The sequence below is a fragment of the Saccoglossus kowalevskii genome, chromosome 21, assembly GCF_978046115.1.
Source record: "Saccoglossus kowalevskii chromosome 21, keSacKowa6.1, whole genome shotgun sequence".
NCBI classification, from domain to species: Eukaryota; Metazoa; Hemichordata; class Enteropneusta; family Harrimaniidae; genus Saccoglossus; species Saccoglossus kowalevskii.
The window spans coordinates 11,017,567-11,036,902 of NC_140661.1; positions in this window are offsets into that span (position 1 = coordinate 11,017,567).

Below are 19,336 nucleotides of genomic sequence, written 5' to 3' on the forward strand. Positions count from 1 at the left end.
CTCTCGTATGCCTGAGTGTTAAAAGCACACACAGTCATGTGTATACCTGCCAGCTGCAGACAGATCAGATTCGTTTTATTTCATTTCGTTTTAAAATAAATACAGCTCGCTGTAGTTAGGTTTGGGATTAGTAATGCGATACGTGCAATCAGCATGGATGACGTTACTGAATTGTCTTAAACACACTAATGATCTGATCTCAAAAATACTGTTAATTATTCACTGAGGTTTAATTTTGCTTATTTTGCTGACTGGAAAATGCGCTAAATTAAACCCCAGTGAATTTAGCTTAGAACACATTATCTAAACGATAACACCGTGAATTTAAAACCCACTGAATATGCCTGAAATCGCGGATCAGCGAAATTCAAACGAACGAGACTTCAATTGTCCCTGCTCCATACGATCGGCGATTATTTGCAACCAGGACACGTAACTACTTCAACAAATAATCGTTAGGTCTGCGACGTAAACTGACGCGATAATTAGGATGAAGCAAGCCACAGATAAATACAAACTCTACATGCGATGACTTTATCTGACATTGATCAAATGATTACTTTCAAATGCATGTCGTAACCTTAAACGAGTGTTTTAATACAATCGACCAATATGCTGCAGCCAGTTGTACCCTAATGGGTTGTTCACTCGAGTCGTTTTTGTTAACGCTATGCTATGGAATTTTCACAGATTACGTAAAAGTATTAATTTTTTTTAAATGGTGCATGGTATAGTAAATTGAGATGATCACAGTGGTGTAAATCTTCATATAGAAGGATTAATTGTTGTTTTCAATTCTGTTTCATGAACAACTCTCTGTTCATACATGCATCATAGCCATTTTATCGCATGGATATTATTTAAGCACATTTTCTGAAACGTTCCATAAGACTTTATTATTTCACGCTTTCATGCTTATTTTTGAAATTTTGGCATAAACATGTGATTATGTTTTTATGTGATTATGTTTTTATGAATTATGTTTTTGCAACGAAATGTCTACATTCCAAAGTTTGCTGTTACCTCAGTTCACTCTTACTCTCCTGTGTCAAATTTTATAAGTTCCATTCAAATAGAACTTCCAAAACAACAAGTTCGTTCACTGCCAAAACAATTTCTTGTTTTGAAAGAACGCACTTGGAAGATATACATAACCCTTTCCCCGCGAAATTTAGAACATACGTGCGTATCCGAGTCCCTCCAGTCGACCAACCAAGCTCCCCAATCCTGAGATCTAAACCTGCCAGCCCCGTAATGATTCACCCTACTTTATCGAATATAATAAAAGTAGTTTTGATTGCTTGTTCAATATTACATAATGCATTCTCAAGTCTATGATTATGATGTCTTTAAAACAGGTTGAGTGGTTGTAAAGGGAGCCGACGTGATTAAATCGTTGATTTTATTGTTATTTTACTTTTGCAGACCCCAGGGCATGTATTATATAAAAAAAAACGACGTAAGCTGTGGCTCATTTTGCCAAAGTCTAACGGAAATACGCTGAATAGACCGCGATCGAGTGGAATGTAAACGCAATGCAAAAACACGCTCTTTCACACACATATCTTTCTTTGCGAACAATTGGAAACACAGAATGACCTTTCATGCTTTATTTATTTCGTGCGATAACTGTTATATATACGGAAAAGAAGGCTTTTAGTAGACTTCCGTTTGTATATTATACTAAGTATTGCCGACTTCTGTAAATTGAACCAATTATCGGCATAGTTTTATTGACAATTGCAACATAGCTTCCACAGACCGTGCGTGACGTAAGTATTGCCTGGGTATTGTTATTAAAATACATTGTGCAAATATGTTATTTTGTTTTTCCGTTTGTATTCTGGCTAATGCATTTTAAATTTTCACTTGGTTCACATATTAAATTCCATCGACGATTCCACTGATATTGGGTGGAACGCTACACAAAAGTAAAACTATTGTAATTTTCTTTAGTTTTACATATTTGATGTAGCATGTTGGAAGAAGGAAGAATATGAAATAAAATTGTGGGGGTCACCCATGGAGCTAATCTTTTTTTAGCTCCATGGGTAACCACACTCAGTTCGGTGAAAATCTATCGATAACATACAGTGCAAACAGAATGTTTTGTCTGTTTTGGGGGTCATTTTATCATTGTTTCATATGGCAAGGATATACCTCAATATCTCAAACTTTTGCTCGGTGGCATATGGTAAAAAATAGATATACAGTGTCTTACAGGGTGCTTTTCTAGTTGGAATTACAAAATTGACAATAATTTAGTGGGGTTTTAACAAGGAAATATTTTCTTCATTGTGGTCCATGGAAACCGCTGCTAAAATGACTTGTTATGCATATTAAATTATGGTAATTAGCATAGTGGACGCGATGAGAAGAGAGAACGGAACTTTATTTGATAGACTCGTGTTCCTCGCTCTCAAAGTATGCTCAAAATTCAGGCATAATTTTAGCGGTGAACAGACATTGGATATCATTAGTAGAGTCACGTGATTTCAGTAGTTGTAGTAATGAAATACGGACAGTCAAACTGTGCATTCCCAGGCCTCTCCACTCGACCACATACACTGTTAATGATAACCCCCAACGAAAGAATAGATATATAAAAACTCTATTTTTTTTTCAGAAACCTTACGCCTAATCTCGTGACATCCGTGTAATATGAAGGAGTGATAGGAACGAGTTAAAAAAGAAAATTCGAGATCTATCTCAGGAAACGCGTAAACAACGCAGAAAGTTATTCAACAGACAGAATTCAGACGATGCACGTAGCTTTCGGGGTTTTTGGGGTTTTTTTTTACGAGATAGAGATCTTGAAACAAAGAGAACTACGCTAGGTGCACTGGCCCATATAGTACGACGGTATTTCACGTAAGTGCACAATCGCTGTGTCATCTTTTACCGACAACGAGGTCTAACAAACCTTACATCATAGTACTTCAATTGTTCCCGTTCCACATTCCTGTAGTGCAGAAAAGTACATATCATGATGAAAACAACCATTAAGTTTGTGATATTTAGAATTGCATTGTGGTTGCCCGAAGCGTTAATGTTATTTCCTTGAAGAATAACAACCTCGTTCGCGACATCTAGTTACTTCGGCATTGAGGCCGACCGCGTCTAAGATTGCAAAAATATAACTATCTTGATATCTTAATTATTTCACGAACTGCCATCAACTCCAGTTATGAATCGAGTAATTGATGAGCCCAATATGATTAATGAGATTTTTATGAAGGTTATTTTTGAAAAGATGATAATGTCAATCCATGAATATGAACCTTGAGTTAGTAATTGATTCTAAATATATCCAGAAATAAGCTGTCAACTTTCATGATTTCAGAAAATCAAAAACGATAGGTTGTCTATGCACTGTGTGACCGGACTGAAATATGTCAAGGGCAAATAGACGTAAAGATCTGTCAAGATTGCAGTATCCTCGGGGGCGGACATCCGGGCATTTTCACCGCCTGGCAACCCGCGGCGGTGAAAACAAAGGCCCAAAACTCGCAGAAAACGGTACTTTGGGATGTTTGTTGAGACTCCTCTGAACAGTGTAACAAGATTAGCCCTACGTGTGTAACATATATAAATTTGGTTGTTCGGGATTACTTCAAAGTTGAGTTTGTGTTGTTTTCTCGAATTTTCACCGGCTCGACCGGCGTTCCACAGCAGCGCGCACAGAGCCCGTAGATTTGCATGTACAGTGGTGCGCGTCGTAGCAACTTGGAACGTTTTGTGACGTAGCTCCGCCCCCGAGGATTAACCACTCTATACTCACTCAGCAATGAGGAGGTGTTAACAAATAAAAAATCAGTCCGTCTTTCGTATATTTCTCGTTCATGAACTGAGTTTTGTATCAACGAACGTGTTAGACAGAGAAAGACGGTGCCACGACTGTCACGCGCATGTCTGTTCGTATACGTAATAGTGCATGATTATGTACGTAGTAGATTACTTGAAGAGAGGGTATACACAATTACCTCCATGATTACACGTAATGTCAAGATATGCCCTTTTACGTCACCATCATGTTGCTATGGTTTCAATGAGAGGCTGTTCCGGTGGACAAGATTGGTGGTGGTATGACGCAACACTGAATAACGCTATCGTTATCGCATTTTAAGTCTGTGCAAAATTTAGTGTAGTAATATATATTCCGCAACGGATATACTCGCACCTTGCTCACGCAAATAAGCCTTGAGTGTGTAATCAATGAGACATTTCCGATGAAACGTAAAGAAGTCAACTAACTTAGAACCATGGTGTTTGTCACTACTAATACTAATTTGAAAGATCTTAGGGGGATCATACTTTTCGGTAGTGGTAGTGGGTGTCCTTAACTGTGGTAACTACGAGTGCTAAACGCTAGAAGCGAATTTAAGCATTTTAGTGCCGATGAACTGTGCTATCATCATTACAATTTACGGAAGCTGAAAACGTCCGTTTAAAATAAGAAACAATACTCAATATAAATTGGTTATCATTAGCTCTACACTATTTAACAGAAAAAGCACGTCTGACAGAATGGACGGATTCCTGGAATCAATTCCATTAGCGATCGCGATCATATTCGGTATCGTTTATTCCTTCAGCAGAGTGCAGCAGAACTCACCAATCGTACATAAATAATATCATAAACCTAATCCGACACGAGATTATGTGAAGCTCCATTAAAACTGTGGATTACGCTCGCAATGGATTTCTTTTAAACCAGACCGTCAGAAAGATTAGTCATATTCAATAAATGTGAGACGTCTGTTCAAGCGACAAAAGCTTACTCTGCACTTAGGTTTAACAGTTTTCAACGGCAGTAAGAATTTACCTAAAATTCATTGGTTCATCAGTACAGTACATTATACACCTCGACAGTCGATTGAAACCGCTCATATAGTAGTAGGGCTATCGTCTTTTATTGTGTTATTATAGTGAAAAACGCATGGATGTATTACTGCATGTGTAATAGCGGAAGGCGTTTTGTTCATATTTCCCTTAAATACAAAATAAGGGAAAATACGGTATGATGATGCGGACCAGAGTTTATCTAACATATTGTAATTATTTTATAGCGTTGCGTCAATCCAGTTGACTATAACGAGATGCACATGTTTTCTTTTATGATTTAAAGAAAAAATAACCGATGATAAATAGTTTATTTCAAATTAAATTGTATTTCGTGGTTGTTTTAATTGCATTCACAAAATCTTCATCACTGATCACTGTTTTTTGAAATACACGGTGCTTTTAAAAATGCAATTATATTTTATTATCTACTATTTGCGTTAAAATTGGCAGAATTAAATTTTTCACGATTATTATCATTTCGTTTCGATGTGAATTACTACCAAACCTTTTAACTATTATAGGTTAGGGAGCGATGCAACGATGCAAGCTACATTTACTCCGCTTGCAATGCGCTTTAAATACAGTCTAACTGGCAAATATATTTCGTATATAGTATATAGAAATTTATAAACGGGAGTACAACACGATGCGGGAATTGTATAGTAATTTAAACGTCGGAGAACTACCTCAGTTGTCTAGTATATAATAGAAGGCAGTATCGCATGGATCTTCATTCGTTTGATACAAATCAGAAATTACTTTTACTGGTTTGGGGATTTATAACAGCACAACTTATCATCAATTTCTATTTAATGAGTTTTCCTGATGAAAATATCTACTAGTATATCATGCACTAAACGAGTTCTCGTCACAAGAGACAACACGCTGATCTGAGAAACAAACTCACGTGAGACGTGGACTCATTAACAACAGAGTTTCATATTCAGTACTTGCGCAGAAACCATTTTAAATAGTATTTCGTAGACCCAAACCAATTCGTAGTCTTAGCGGGAAGTGGAAAGCCATGATGAATCGTTAATTCTAACACGTTGGAATCACATCACGTAAATGTGAGCTATAAACCTCGGATATTTTATGATCGTTGTTCATAATTTAAGATCACTTACTTCACAGCCTATAAAAGTTAATGGTAACACAAATCACTTTCAGTACAGCAAATATTTACCAAACTTGCCTAAGCTGAATGGCGTAGGAATGCTTCTAAATTAACCACTGGTGCTTAATATTTAAGTCGACTAAGTGGTTATCAGTTTGTTTTAAACAAGTCGAACTAAAACTGCTTGACAAAATCAATTAATCATAAGCAACACGTTCTCCTTTAAAACATAGTGAATTATCGTGATCTCAACGGTGCGATTTACACTGTGTGCGAAAATGTTGTTTTATCTAATTACACACTGACTGCTTCAGTTCAATTAAAAAAAAGGTAGGCAGGGTCAACATCATTCTCCAATCAACAAATACTTCTCTATATTTAGACTGACAATTCAACAGCCAGGAACCCGTTAGCTTCACGACGTCTCTGATTAAAATAACTTTTTCTCCTCAAAAACACCACCCTAACATTTCAGACCAATCCTTGGGGGCGGAGTTACGTCACAGACGTTCTACGTTGCTAAGACGCGCACCACTGTACCACGTATTTTTATGTGCTCTGTGCGCGCTGCTGTGGAACGCCTGTGGAGCAGGTGAAAACTCGAGAAAACAACGCAAACTCAACTTTGAAGTAATCCTGAACAACCAAATTCATATATGTTACACACGTAGGGCTAATCTTGTTACACTGTTCAGGGCACTCTCAACAACCATCGCAAAGTACCGTTTTCTGTGAGTTTTTGGTCTTTGTTTTCACCATACCCGGATGTCCGCCCCCGAGGATATCATGATTAATATTCCAAATATGTTTAATATTTACAACGGGAGATTGTGAGGATGGCACACCAAGCCTCGTCTATCATTACTGTAGAAAATCACCAGATGTAACGCTGCAGGCGATTGGCTACTTGAGATGCACAGTTGCGGAATAGAGTTGGGCGAATCAGAGATTATGATTACATCCGAGCTCCTCAAACATATTTCCTATCCACGCTGTATTTTGTATAGATGTTCCGATCTCTAAGATCAGGATTGATTAAAAAAAAACTAATGTTTCCATGACGACAGTATCGTGAGGTCTTTACACAACCAGATGGGGTTGATTGGTTAATTGGTTCCCTTATAACATTAAAAATCAGCAAGTCTTATCACCGATTTTGCCTTTAACCAATGTCGATATTGTCATCTTATTTATTCTAAAAGTTGACTTTGACGTAAATAATCGGTAGTTTTGTATCCTCTGCTTTCATTGATCTTGTATTTAGAAAATATGTTAAATATAACATTTTTTCGCGGTCGTTTCTATCAATAAATCAGGTTTTTTACCGTCAACAACAACTCCCATGTGCAAATAAACATCGATTTAAAAAAAAGAGGGAGGAAGAATCAGCTTTCCGGTCGTCAATCTATGCATGGAAGGTACCTTTCATAATCTATGGGAAGTTTCTGTATGCAAATGAGATGCTAATGAGGAGCCTCGTTTTAAAATACACCAAAATAAAGTTGCCGTAGAAAATAGCAGCCATTTCACAGGTACTTTAATTACCTATACATCAGTTTAGAATTCAAAAATCGTTGGACGATGTATCTATGCACGTCATGTAAAACTAAATTGATTGCATGACGAGTTCAGAAAACGTTGATTTTTTACTCTCAGCTCTCACATCGTGTTAACTTATTTTAATTACATTAACGTGGTGCACAATCAATTCCATTTGTTATTTCTATCGAAACTGCGATCTTGACGTAGTTACACTAACTACCCTCTCTGAAATACAGTGAGTATGTTTTGGATGGGTGACACTGTGACGTCATTGCACTAACTACCCGCTCTAAAATGAAAGTTGTTTGCTTTAGCTGATCACTTGGGTACTATCTCCACTTTCCACCGGAAATCCATTCTGACATTTCGAGTGACGAACGTTACTTGTGCTTCCGGTGCTTGTGTGATTTGTGTCTATTTTTTAGCACTAGTGTTTATTGCTCTAGGCTCCCCATTACATCAATTGGAACCCCGCGGTCATTAAATTGCGTAATGGACTTTACAGACTAACCCAGTTCTGCTTTGAGCGTGGGAATTTCAGCAATGTGGCGAAAACATTCATTGAAGTAATAGCTAATGGGAGTAATAACCAGAGTATGTTTACAATTTAAAAATAAAATTCAACAAGACGCATTTTTTTTAGATTCAGTGACCAATTTCGTTAGATTACACGTGAGTCGTCGACACATGTTGATTCAGACGTAGTTTTCCCATCGGTAGTTCTTCCCATATAGTCACTAGAAGCGGAGAACCCAGGGTTCCCGGTGTTGGTGGTTGATGCGTAAGCACATTATGCTGTCAAGCTATACAGTGTGATGTAGCCACTACACGGAAGTACGTTCACACTAATTTTCAAATGTTGTTAAGGAAATTGAACAAATAATAATACGACATCCCAGTAAAGTTAAGTAAACAATAACCTTAAGTGAACAAAATTACGCCCACGCTTCAGCTTACTTACTTTCCGGTATCACAAATGGTCCACACCATTAAACAGACCCTGATGGTCGAAGCGATAATATTGTTGCGCGAAGATCCAACCCATACAAACATATGTATCTTCGAAAAAGGATCTGTTAACAGATAAAAGCCGACTCGTTGAACCTAAGCACCTCGGGTACCAAATGTGCCATTTTATCATTGCTTTCAGTTGAGACCGCTTTGTGGTTCATTGCCTCGACGTCATTTCCCACCTGCGAATTCTCCGTTGATTGCGCAATCCGACAAGTGAACTCGTGAATGACGACATTACTGACCAAGTAAAAGAAAACTTCTCATGCGTTCAGAGAGTAGGTGTATTGATGTACGATTAGGCATGACTTTATTGATTGCCGTTGTTGCATACTTGGGTATAGAGAATTCGCGATTAATTACTGATGAATGTGATTAATTGTGTTTGTTCACCAACTTGTTTTGACCAGGGCTGTAAAAGATACCCACTTCGCTGTCCATGCTGTGATCACAGCCGACACATCCATCCTAGGGGGGTTCTTCACAATGGGAGGTTTGTGAGAAAAAGACAATATCACGCACACTATCTGATACACTCGTCTCTGCATTATACCTACATGATCGCCATTCATTGCGAATAAATCAACACTATTAACGTCGAAATGTCAAAATACACCTTTCAAAACGATGAACACGAAAAACGTGCGCTTACTAGAATTCAGTAACACGTCATTGACAAATACGGAGAACAATCGAAACAAAGGGCGTGCTCATTTGCGGGATTTTACTGGTTACGCGTCATCGACGTTCATTTGTAGATCGCGACGTTGGAAGAATTAGAAAACCAAACGTAGTTTCAGGGTGGAAAATGTCGAAACGCTAAACCTTGGATAGTATCGGATAGATGGATAAAACCAATGTATTTTACATGAGCAGCTTTATAAAACCTGAAACGATCGTGTTGCTTATTAGAGACGACATTTTAATGCGGGTTTGGTGTTAGGTCAAATGTCGTAACTAGACTTGATTGATTAATGCTGGAATACACATCAAGTAATATGAGAATAATTAAGGCCCATAATTATTAAGCATGAAATATGCGTTTTCGCAGTCAGTCAATGTATGCACAGTGAACATGAATTCACAAGGAAAGAATACTCGCATCGGATACTTTACTAAGATGTTTATGATCGACATTTGATTTTAACGCAGGGCTCTATGGAAAAGATTCGAGCCACCACCAAATGCCCTCTACAGTTCAATGTTCTATCCCATAATCCTTTGCAACACATTTCTTCCCGATAAAGACTGAGAAAAAGAAGCATGCAAGTTTTTGGCAGAAATAAGAACAATGTAAATCGTCACATCATTTGGAGCGTCAGTTTAGAAATACTATGTATATATTTTCTTGGTCGTTCAAGTATATCGAAATCCCGGGCTATGAAATCCGCATTATACTTGTGCATCCCCGACTTTGCAATTGTGTGCAGGACCATCTCCTGACCGACATATGGACTCACAAGTGTTTGTACCGTGGACGCATAATGAGAAAATAGTTTTAGAGTAGAAATGAAAAGTAAGGGTATCCTAAAATAAGCTAATTTTGTAAATAATAGGCACTCACTGAGTTTTTGAGGTTATGTTGGTCCGTTACGTTGTACATGTGTTTGTGTGACAATAACTTAATATTTGTGATACGTATTTCGTCGTACCTTGTATAATCTAACTGAAAATAAGTTGTTTGTAGCTAGACCTTAGACGAGAATGGCCGCTGAGATCTCGTTAGGAGCGAGAGACACGAGACTTGCTTTGCTCCTTCATTGCATTCGGTCCGTGATCGCGTTCACTGTTCCAAAGGCCATAGTTATTTAGATACAGGTAAAAACATATATCGCGGCGTTCTCGCGTTTATCGAGATCTCGACGGCCATTTGTGTCATGGGTATATTAGGTCAAAGTTCAACTAGAATATTCAGCGAGATCCAAGTTTGTCGAACATTCAAGTACAAAACAGTGCAACGTTATAAATTGTACACGATAAGTGATCACGTGTCAGTCTACTTCACCCTCATTACTTTCAGTTATCAGTTCATCGAGTTCCCGTGGGAGCACTTTTTGTTAGTTTAAAACTGTGAGGTCACTAGCGTGTACCAGGTGTATGTCAAAGGTCGCGAAATTGGTACATCCTCACTCACTTTTCTGATTAATTTTCCCTCAGTTCGCTGGTTTAATTAGTGTTAGTCCATGCTCTTGACTTTACTGTTCCAGTTATATTTTACATTCGTATTCCAGATAAAAAAAAATACCCGTTTTTTGGGGCTAAATATATCTACAAGAACGGCAAAAAAATACATTACACGTGAGTTGATATATAATAAAATTTACACTCGAATTTGTTTCTGTTGTCATACAACCAGATTATTTTTTACTCGAATAATAAATTCCCTTTTATCTGTTGAAAGAACGTCAACGCCAAGAATCGATAAAAAGACGATTTGACAATCGATTTATAACCATTTATTACTGGGGATCGCATTTTACGAGGAGGATCAGCTGCATTTCCGACAAGGAAAAACAACGAATACTCGATGATATTCGTGGGCATTTTGTCAATTATATGCAACCGAAGGTAAAATGGCGGATATGCGTATTTATTACACAAACACTATTTTTGTGTTTTGTTATTTACCACGACGTCAGCCATGAATTACTGCACAAATTCATCAGCAACAGTCGACACAGGCACAATAGACAACCCAGAATTCATCGGAACCTTCGATGCGCTTACACGACAAGCGTCCATACAGTCAGTATGTACTAGAAACTCTCACACTATTCTGTCTTCGGTTGTATTAAAATTACATTCATCGCAGAATAGGTCAATTTCGTTTCAGAATAAAATCTCTGAGAACTATCCCATAATTATCATCATTGCCAATAATCGAATAATTAATTACGATTTAGTCTTCAATATTTGTAGTACTTATGCCCTTGCCCATATACAGATACAGCAGTGACAGGGAAGTGTAAATAGGATTACGTAACACCCGTTTTTAAATCGCACATGAACAATAATTAATTAACTCAATACAATTTCCTGGCTTTAAATGCTTTGAATACACAAAAAAGCATTTCGTAAAATACCATTGTTTTCTGATTGTACACACCTTTTATCAAATTTAGCAACGGTTGTTTCAAATGTCAAATGTTGCGGAATTAGCTTGTTGTATTATGAGCTGAACAAATTAACATAAAACGATATTCGTTTTCAAAAAACTTGTAGACTCAGAAGAATCAGAACATTTTGCACTTTTTGATGTGTTTTATCTTCTCACTCGACCGCTGGGAACTCAGTCGAGAAGAATACAGGCGAATACGAGTAAATCATAGAGGCGAATATATGCGTACATATACGAATTTAGGCAAATACAATTTAAGTTTAATACAGGCATTTAAATAGATGTTGAGATATCATTTCCCGCAATTCAGTCTCTAATTGTTAATCTGATTTTCTAATCATAATTAACGACGATTTAAATTACAAAATCCTAAATTTAATATCAATCTTCTAATTGGGTACCGTCCGTCGTACGCGTTAGTACATATCGCAACATACTTACTAGTCGTTAGACAGACTGTAAGTACATTGGCCAATATCAACCAATACAGGCTAACACAACAAAAAGTTATAATTTAATTTCCTGCGATTTAATTGTTAATTGTTCTTCTATAATTAACGATGAGTCAAATTACTCATTTCGTGCCTGATCAAATGTTTCTGGTCACTAATTATCGGGGAGTTTAATTCTCATAATATCCGAACTAAATTAACGCTGGACAGAATGCATTACCAGGCGTTCCAAGCTGGTTTGTTTTCGAGGTCTTCGATATTAATGCGGTGAATCATCAAAATAAGACTTTATCATAATATAGCGAATATTTTCCCGTCCATGATTGTAATCACATTATATGTGTTCGCACTCGTGGCGTATACCCCGTAACCATGATTCACTAACATGATAACAGCTTTCTGCAATTCTAGGGCAAATTCCACAAACGGTTGACCAGGGAATTGCGCCAATGCTGTTTCTACACAACTCAACATTGAACTTTGCGCGTACTTGTCTTCTTCAATTAAAGTCAATTGTCAATCCTGAAAAAAGAAATCCCAAAAGACCACCTATAGCACATGTGGTAATTGCTAGAATAGAATCCGTGACCATCTGACAAAATGGTTTTCACAGCATGTGTCCCCTTAACGCCCATAGGTAGATTAAAAGCTTCGAGTATCCAGCGATTAATAACAAGAATGCACAACATGACGACGAAAACCGATTATGCTTTAGGGAAGGACCAATCATCACGATGAGCGCACTTTCCTGTGCCAGTATCGGAACATGCAACAATATGTGTTTTCTCTTTCCTTTTGTTTTGTGGACTGAACATATAGTAGCGACGGTGAATGACACATCAACCTGTCCAACGAATGTAAGTTATCACATAACCTAAGTACTTAAGGCATAGAACCGTAACTATCATAGACCATTAAGAGCATAATACTCTAGTTGTTGAAATATCGGAAACAGCAAGACGTAGTAGTGTTGGCACCTCGTTTGATATTTAAGATAAATGTTTTTAGTTCAAAGGTTAATATAGCAAATCTCAATATCTAGTTGGTATAGTTATATTTATATAATTAGCATAACGCAATAACACAGGATATACTACACAACCCTTTCATACTAGGAGTTAATAAATAGGAGATATCGCATCGGTGACTATACGAGTTTTTTTAAAGATCACGAAAGCCATATCTTGTCTTGTTCTATATTTCGCAGCTCCTAAATGAACACGTGAATCGTAATTCGTGAGCGCTTGTTCGGGGCACTGCAGAATATTCAGTCTCATTTGCATAAATCATCACCGTTCGGATGCATTGTCGACATGATCTTTGAGTGTGGAGTAAAATCAATCCGTGATCTTTACGCAGTAACAAATGCCCACTAGACATGGGTGAACCAAACTTACGTGAATGGATAAGTTGAGTTTGAGAAATTTAGAAAGTGTATGCTTTTATAACACTTTAAACTGATATCTGAGAGTACCGGAATTATAATAATATCATTTTTAACAGTCGTTCAAGAGCTATATACAATTGTAGTGTGAAACCACGAAATGAAATATTAGACTATTTTGAGAATGGACTTTTAAACTTTCAATTGCCCGCGTGAACCAATCAGAATGCCAATATACTGTATTACGTAATATTAATATAATTAGCCTTTGTTTTGAATGTGATAACAACCATCGTCCCAATCGTATGATTTCATGAGATGAATGTAAACATACCCCCCCCCCCCCGCACGAGTAATGATGCCATGGCCGAATAAGGGCGAAGATGGATAACCACATGCCACGTTGCTAACGTAGTTCATATTCATAGTACGAGACTATGTTTCCGAGGTATCAATGCACTTTGTAACGTATATAGAAACCCGGCAGCTCAGGTGTTAACCTGCCTGGCTCGTTGTACTATTTTGCGACGGGTACAATATATTTAAATTTAAAAATTTACGGATTAACTTTCCGGAAATTAATATTTATGGCACCAGCTGTGCGTGATATTTTTAAACGTTTTCAGTTGTCGCCCGAGTATTAAGAGAAATAGTTCAGCAGTTCATGGTGGTTTAACGATACGGTTTATGATCCGAGTCAATAAATACATTCAGTGAGTGTTCTGAAAATCACATGTGTTTATTTTTATGTTTTATATGAATATTTAACCAGAAAAATAAATATGATAAATGCACACACGCATGTTATGTATAATCTGAATTACGTCAACAATCAACAATAAGTAATTTTATGGTAAATGTTATCAAACTCGAACATTTCTATTTTAAGTTTATTTCCCACTGAACATATTACGATTTCAGATTTGTTAAAAAAAATACCAGACAACAAAAACAACACTACGCAACACTATCTGCCCTGGGTTCCAGTAAATATTCTCCGAAACATAAGTTGTTTTCCATATTTCTATTGACACATTACATAGTACAATATTACGCGATTGCGTCTATTCTGATTGTTTTTTATCTTGCAGTAAATTCTACCGTCAGACATCCGCTACATATACACAAGTCATGGTTCATTTATTTGTGTGCTGGGGGGTATTGATTTCGAAAACGAATCGTGATAGCATAATTGTGCAGGACGCCATGCATGTGCGCACGTGTTAACGGAGAACACGGACGCAAATCAATATTATCATAACGATACATATCCGCATTGGTGAGTTAATCATGGTTACTTCTATTCCACTTCATTGGAGCAGGCGAGTAACGCTATTGGATGACTACAGGTCACGTGTTTCAGTTGCTACGATCTTGTTCGGTCCGGGGCATATGATCCTTTCGGTGACGGGAGAAAGGAATGCGGTTCAATTATCTTCCCATCAAAATGTAATGAAACGTCTCTTAGTTTTAAATAAGTTCAATTACATTTAACCGTTCAGAGCATATTCCCACAGGATTAATAATACACACTGCTTTTCAGAAGTTGCAATGTAAATATTTGTAAACTTGTAAAAGACATTCAAAATTACCGTAGCGCGGTGAGCGCCGCGTCGTTCACCAATCACATACAAGCTTGTCGTTGCGTGTCGTTACACGAGATTCAACAAACAACAAATGTATCAAATGAACTAAATAATGAGAGTCGTTCTCCCGACGTATGATTACATTACAGATTATGCTAATGTTATATAATATACCTTATTTCATACGGCCGGCGAAATCTCGTTGCGAGCGTGGAGATCCACGCGAATTGTTTTTTTTTCCCAACTACCTCTATTGCGTCCATTTTCCCCATATACCACGGTTTTTATAACCATGGGAACAGATGATGAAAGTAACAATGGTATTTAAATACTTTTTTTTGAATCGAATACAAGCCATTAATTTATGTGAATTATGGGGAATTATTATTCTGCCTGGGTTACTGAACGAACACGCGAATGACTACTTATTTTCTAAAAGCTTGGAATCTGACAGGCAGATTTCAGGGAAACTCCCTTTCATTTACATTCCGAATACATCACATCACCCTGGGTAACGTGGCTAATCTGATCATATAATTTGTTTAGAGACACCTTTTGAAATGCCAGGACTGGTTACGTCACGTAAAAACTCTCACGTTATATGATGTTTATATTCAACCCCCCGACGTCACAAAAGAGATTAATGTAGCGTTTACCCTCAAGTCACCACACCAATTACCACTATTTCTACAGCAAATTGACAGTCGAGTCATTTAAACGGTGCATTTTAACTGTGCAATATACGGTGTTACTGTGTGACATTTATTTGCACGAATCGCTGATGATTGCCGACACGCACATAATAATTGCCGCTCGCATTGTGTGTTCTGTGATGATATTTAAATTGGCTTCGTAGAGATGAATAACTGACTTGATAATTGAGCTGGTTGAAATTGTGCAACTAATCAACTACAAAAAATACCGCAGTGACGCGAGCGCTCTATGATCTGCTCTCCCATAAAGGCAAGTATTCTTTGTGATTGGCTCACTGGATACACGTGACCCCACGCATGCGCATGGCACACATTTTTGCTGTGTTTGGGTGATACACGGCGTCGTTTTATCGTTGTATAGCTGTGTACAATTGCCTCGATGTAATATCGGTACTATATAACATTTGTGACGTATACAAGTGATGCATAGAAGCATTCGCCTTTTCAAATTATATATGTTAGGTTCGTGGAGCCCTTAAATTTTGTTTTAACTTTTTTCTTTTATTTAAACGTTGGCCACATATTTTTAACATTATTGATCTCTATCATAAGTAGAATATAATATATCAGTAAATATGATGCTTTAATGTTGTAAAATGCGAATTGTAGTTTGGTTATTATTTAGAATGTTTCAAACTTGAATAGTTCCCGGCGTTTATGAGTATTGGATATGACATCTTCACACTAAAAACATTCGTCTATTTTTGTTTTCAGACAATGACAGCACTGAGAAGTGTTAAATACTTGAGTAGTCCTAGTTACACATTGTTACATTACTGCAATAAAACTAATAACTATCTCAAACGTGTTGACACGTAGGTTGACAAGACTTCAACACAGAGTGAAAATTTCACACGCAAAAAAGCAAAACCTTTGGAGCTTTCCTGACCAACTACAAAACACAAGTAGGGAGAATGGCTAATTTACATAATAGTTCACGCAGTGCAAATTTTACAGTTACTTACAATAAAGTAGTCATATCCTCACATAAACAGTCGTGCTTTTTATTTGCCGTCGAATTACCGCTGATAATACATGTATCAGTTCGCACTCATTTTGTAGCATATTATGATTGGGCGGTTCTTTGATTTCATATAGCAATACCATGACCAGTTTACGGCAAATAATCACATGAAGACTCATTAACATATTCAAATTAAGCCAACTGCATTACGAAATGGAAAAAAAATCCCATAAAGTGTTGTATATTCATTAATAATACACTTACCAAAACGGCATATGACAGGTTAGTTAGGCCGATGCATTTTTAGGCATTTTCAATTCATGAAGAAATATTATGGTTATTTCCCTTTTCCTATTCGTAGTGTTCTCGCTATATGAAGTACGGGCTAAGATTTAAAAGGAAACTTCCAGTTAAGCCTAATCTCACGACAAATTTACTTTCTGGATTAAAATTACAATGTTTAACAAAAGATAGATTAACTTTGTAAACAGCATAAACAATAGTGTCCCATGATTCTTTGGTGCAATCCCTGGGATTGAGCGGTTCCCCTTTAAGCTAATCTCATATGTTTGCATATCGAATAGACCGAATTGCGTTCAAGCTCGGAAGGAAACAGCCGCATTTTAACTATGAATACTAGTACAGTAACTAGGAAGGTATACATGTTAGTTCCACGCTTATAAAACAATACCAAAAGAATTCAGAAAATACAGATTGTTGAATAACAGGAAGTAGGATATAGTCTCATCGTCAGTTTATTATTTTACTAAAGAACAGTGTCCCTAATGCTCGAGTTGATGTCATGTCGAAAATACCATTCCGAAATGAATAATTATGCATATAATAATAAATCTTCCAAATGGACATTGAATACAATGGCGTTTTGGACGCTTAGCCAGAGCTAAACGTTCACGCACACTTCGTTGGTCCGTGCTGAGGAACTGGACCAGGTCTTAAAAACGGACCAGATTTATTCCGTGCGTTTCTTAGCCCGTGCCAGGCGTTCACGAACGTTTTTTTTTAGCACGGGCTAAGGTATTTGACCTCTTAGCCCGTGCTAAGGAGCTGTGCGTGAATGCTACTATTCTGCCGCCAAGCAATAAACGTTGCTACATTATAATACTAGTAATTAAATTATATGAATTTTGTTGTAGGTATGTTTTATGTTATTTGGCATCGATAGAGGCATTCATGGCGTGTTTTGTGTATAGCGATAGCTATTAAGAGATATGATATACGATACAAATAGACCAAGTAATTATCAGTTTTTTGTCCGAGGATATTCGGAAAATTGGATCCCAGAAGTGATTTATTGTATTCAGTATTACCATTACAACAATTTGTTTACAAAATTGATGCATAGCGTTACTAGATGAATACAGATTTCAAACACTAGTTCACTACACATAATGAAAGATTAAAATGAATAACTGGTTTCAGCAAGATTATTGAAATGAAAATTTCCATGGCTAAAGTCTCCATTATGAGGTGCGGTGCCTGGATTTCCGTTTCACTTAATTCGCCATAGACTTGATCTGCAATACGCGATAAGTGTTATACATGGTTCAGGTCTGCAATTTGATGCGATTTATAACCACCTCCGAATTCTCCAAACCTAACAGTATGACAAAAGCACCAAAGCACCGAATTCCTGTTGCCATGGAGATAGGAAGGGGAATCACGCCATAATTACGGTTTAGCGAATACCAAAACCTGTTCGTAATGCTATTTAAATACATGTATATGCCTTTGTGCCTCTCGAGTGAAAGAGTTTTCCCATAATCTGATAACCATATGCAGGAAACATATCAAGCATGCGTCGTGAATCGCAGACGTAATTTATGCCACGCCATGTGCCATCTTTCAGATCATTTATCAAATAATACCGCGTTCGATTCCGACACTTTAAAAATAGACGGAAATGCACGATAATTTTGGACTATTGAGAAGAAGCCGAATACTATATTAACTCTCATATTTGGGACTTCATATGTGAAGGGCATCCAAGGAAATATACCAGACATCGCATGTTTTAAATTAAAGCACTATTCTGATGAAAATCAAAAATCTGCATCGCAGAATATTTTTAAAAACATATTCTGCGCAAAACAAAAGGCAGAAAGGGAGTGACATTGCATCTTTAAACTACTATTTCTGCTGAAAATCGAAAATCTGCATCACAGAGTATTTTTAAAAATCTTTTATTCGCAAAAACAAAAAGCAGAAAAGAAACACTTCAAAATGAAATTAAAATTGCGCCCGTGGCTCTCGGCAAAAGAAAAAAATAGCTCAATGTTCGTGACATATTTAATAACTGTCATAAGATGTCCATCTACATATCTTGTCAGATGTACCTTGTCTGTACAACACATAATTACGTTATTGAAATATGGAAATTAATCAGCACTAATGTACTCTGGGAATGACCTTTCCTTGGCCTTTATCGAAACTCTACAAATGCTTCAAGCTTCGCGAGCTCTGATTAGCGTAACAGGCAGGTCTGGCACATCACTGTATTTCAACCATTATTTCATAGCGTATATATCAATTGAGTCGCCATAGCAACCGATGCACTATTATATTACCAAATTCGCTAGGAATCTT